Raw genomic sequence first — 4499 nt, 5'->3', positions numbered from 1 at the left:
CAAGGGGGAAAGGCCCCTTGTGGGTCAGACCATCTCTGGGCTGGTAGTCTTGGGTTCTATAAGAGAGCAGGCTGAGCATGCGAGGAGAAGCAAGCCAGTAATGAACATCCCTCCATGGCCTCTGCATCAGCTCCTGCTTTCTGACCTTCTTGAGTTCCAGTCCTGACTTCCTTGGTGATGAACAGCAGTATGGAAGTGTAAGCTGAATAAACCCTTTCCTCCCCAACTTGCTTCTTGGTCATGATGTTTGTGCAGGAATAGAAACCCTAACTAAGACAACATCCTTAATCATCAGGGAAATCGAAATCAAAACAACCCTGAGATTCTACCTCACACCAGTCAGAATGGCTAAGATCAAAAATTCAGGTGACAGCAGATGCTGGCGAGGATGTGGAGAAAGAGAAACACTCCTCCATTGCTGGTGGGATTGCAAGCTTGTACAACCACTCTGGAAACCAGTCTGGCGGTTCCTCATAAAAATGGACATAGTACTAACAGAAGACCCAGCAATACCACTCCTGAGCATATACCCAGAAGATGTTCCAACTGGTAATAAGGACACATGCTCCACTTTGTTCATAGCAACCTTATTTATAATAGCCAGAAGCTGGAAAGAACCTAGATGTCCCTCAACAGAGGAATGGATACAGAAAATGCGGTATATTTACACAATGGAGTACTACTCAGCTATTAAAAACAATGAATTTATGAAATTCTTAGGTAAATGGATGGATCTGGAGGATATTACCCTGAGTGAAGTAACCCAATCACAAAAGAAGTCTCTTGATATGCACTCATTGATAAGTGGATATTAGCCCAGAACTTAGAATACCCAACGATACAATTTGCAAAACACAAGAAAATCAGGAAGAAGGAAGACCAATGCGTGGATACTTCATTCCTCTTTAGAATAGAGAACAAAATACCCATGGGAGGAGTTACAGAGACAAAGTTTGGAGCTGAGACTAAAGGATGGACCATCCAGAGACTTCCTCACCTGGGGATCCATTCCATAATCAACCACCAAACGCAGTCACTATTGCATATGCCAGCATGATTTTGCTGAAAGGCCCCTGATATAGCTGTCTCATATGAGGCTATGCCAGTGCCTGGCAAATACAGAAGTGGATGCTCATTGTCATCTATTGGATGGAACACAGGGCCCTCAATGGAGAAGCTAGAGAAAGTACCCAAGGAGCTAAAGGGGTCTGCAACCCTATAGGTGGAACAACAATATGAACTAACCAGTAACGCCAGAGCTCATGTCTCTAACCGCATACGTAGCAGAAGATGGTCTAGTTGGCCATCATTGGGAAGAGAGGCCCCTTGGTCTTTCAAACTTTATATGTTCCAGTATAAGGTAACACCAGGGCCAAGAAGTGGGAGTAGGTGGGTAGGGGAGCAGGGTGGGGGGAGGGTATAGGGGACTTTTGGGATAGCATTTGAAACGTAAATGAAGAAAATATTTAATAAAACAGAAAGTTCAACTTGAAAAAAAAAGAAAACTAATAAACAGATTTGTAAACGGGCAAAAAAAAAAAAAAAAGCAAAGCAAAGAAAAGCCCAAAGTTAAGACTCTCATGAAAGCCAAGTCAATTTCTTAGTTATGATCCCAATTTTAAAAAATAAACTAAAAAGCATATTTAATATCAGTACATCTAGGGCTGCCCTGCCCCTCTGTGCTTCATCTTGTGGTCCACACTTCTACCTGCAACTGCAGATCTGCACTCCATTCACTGGGCCACAGTTCTGTCTGCATCCCAGGATGCCTGATGAAATACAGATGAAAGCATAACCAAGACAACCAAGTGAAATCCCCAAACTCCAGTCCCCTGTTCACTGCGTCCTCCAGAATCCATGAGGTCTGCACTGTCCCCTCTACAATCCAACTTTCACTCCATACTTCTACCTGTAATCCCAGATGTCTGCTGCCATCAGGGACTAACAGCTTTAAGTGCAATCCCAGATGCCTGCTGTCATCAGGGACTACAAGGCCTACCAACACCAGGGACAACCAAGTGGCTAAAGGCCAATGTAAGAACACAATCAAAAATCCAGTGTAATATGACTTTCTAATGAAATCCTTACAGGACACTGAAGGCAATTTCCAGTCACCTCTCTGTATCTGGGTCTGCTAAAAAGGTGTTAAACAAATGTTAAAATGCCAAGTTCTGAAATGCCAGTCCTATAGGCATTACTGGCAATCTTGGTTATCTATATCTTTATATTCTACCAAAAATTTCATATCCCTCCCAGTTCCACTTTAAAGTTCAAGACTTTTTTTTCTTTTCCATGGATATTTTCATAGCTGACATTGTGACTTCTAACATGCTATTGACACAGTTTTCTTTCTAGATATTTTTAATTGGTTATACAAAGATACTTCTCTGCCCTTTCTCTAATTTACATATAGGAAATGACAGGTCTTTACATGATGACCCCATGGGTAGTTCACAGACCACAGAAGCCATCTTTGTTCATGATCATGGTGGAGCAAACATCTTGAATACATCCTAGAGCTTCCTCCCCAGTGGCCCAATGACTGGCCTGAGGTGACATCTCTCATGGAAGCTCCAACCACTCACAGGGACAGGGAAGCCTATTTCTGGGAGAGAAACCACAGAAACACTCCAGTCTCAGGACCACCCTTCCTGTCATGGAGACCCTCATGTCCATCTCAAGGGCATCCCTGAGTCTTGCCATCTTACCATGTCTCCTAGAAAGATGTCAGTCACCAACCCAATATGAGTTATTAAAGACATCATTCTCTGTATTCTAGGAATTCAAATCTCACATCTCTTGTTCAAATCCTTCTCCTTGCTTTTCCAGTCCTCAATATGTTCTCACCCTTCCTCTGGAATTCTAACCCATTGCCTGCCTTTAAAGCCCTCTCAACAGGTATCCATTTCCCCACCTTTCCTCCCTTTCTCCCATACAATACCTTTTTATATGCAACTGTTGACTTGAACTCCATTGGCATTTAAAACTTAGTCTAAAACTTAGCGCCAGACCCTGCCACGGTAAGTCTCCCTCTAATTAAAAACAGGGAAAAGGAGTCTCTGTACCTAGTGCATGCCAGTGTCTTCCCTTCTGTTGCTCAGCCCAAGCAACTCCTTTGCTGTGCTCCTGATTTCCGTGTCCACCTCTAGTTCCTCAGCAGTGACAGCGTGGCTCAGCTTTCAAAGGGCTACAGAGTCCAGCCATCTTGACCACTAACTGCTGCAGTAGCAGCCTGCACTTTCAACCCTCCCCACCCTGTCCCCAATTCTTCTGCATCATTGCACTCATTTCTCTATGGCATCTCAGCTGGCCCTGCTTCACCCACATTCATCTTCAACACACCCATTCAGGTGTCAGACAGTGGAGCTGCTCTTCTGACCCTCACTAGGCTGAGTCCAGTGTAACCTTCACCCTTCATGCTGAGCACTGGGCCCTCAAAGACCTGAGTCTGATCCCTCCTCCAATCCTGTCTTCCTCCCTCACTCCCCATTTCCATTCTGCTCCAGCTACCTTGCCTGCATGGTAGAGCTGTATTAAAGCAAGTTCTTTCCACACAGGGCTGCCCCCAGCTGTGCTTTCTGCTTGTATCTTTTCCCAGTGCTTCTTCATCTGTTTCCTTCTCTCTGATAAACCCACTAAAGGCTCTCATCGGACACACCTTCTCTCCACACCCCAGAGCACACTCTTCTAGTCTCTGTCACCAGGCTTATGGAGGCTTACTTAACCTACATAGTATACATCTATATGTACCAGCTTCCAGAACATTGTACTGAACTCTTATTTAATTACTAATTTATTTGTCTGTTCATGGTGTGGTGTTAGCATCATGAAGAGGAACAGGATATGCCTAAGCACATTCCAGGATCTCAAACACTGGCTGGTTGTTGTGACGGCTGAATGCTTATTTGTTGAGTGAATAAATGAGCAAGTGCCTGGAAAGAAAATTAAATGATTTAACTAGAAATATCTTGCAAAATGAAATATAGAGATTCTATTTGTAACTAGACAGCCACCATCCAATAAAGGTTAATGCTAAGTGCTAAACGTGTGCAGTCTATTTTAGACACAGGAAAATTTTAACTAGAAAGCCAGCTATGGAGACATACAGGATTTCAGCGATGGGATAATAGTGCATTCTCAGACATGGTTTCACTAAGCATTCTGGAGTTTGGAATCTTTGCAATGTCACAATGACATCATCAAATTGTGCATTTTCTTGGGATATGTAAGCCACGTGTCTGATGTTTTACTGACTTGGAAAGTGGGGAGCCACCTAGGAACTTGGATAAATGATACCTGGAGCAGGGGGATGTCTCTGTGCTTAATTGCTTGTCTTGAAAGTGTGAGGGCCAGAGTTTGGGTTCCTAGAACCCATGCAAATTTCAAGTGGGTTTGGAGCCCTCCTGTAACTCCAGACAGGATCCTCAGAGTAAGCTGGCTAGCAAGACTGTCCACATCAGTTAGCTCTGGGTTTGATTTAGAGACCCTGTCTCAGTAAA

This window comes from Mus musculus, chromosome 11 (genome assembly GCF_000001635.26).
Source record: "Mus musculus strain C57BL/6J chromosome 11, GRCm38.p6 C57BL/6J".
Taxonomy (NCBI): domain Eukaryota; kingdom Metazoa; phylum Chordata; class Mammalia; order Rodentia; family Muridae; genus Mus; species Mus musculus.
The sequence above is the reverse complement of the archived record's forward strand: the minus strand, read 5'-3'. Positions refer to the sequence as shown.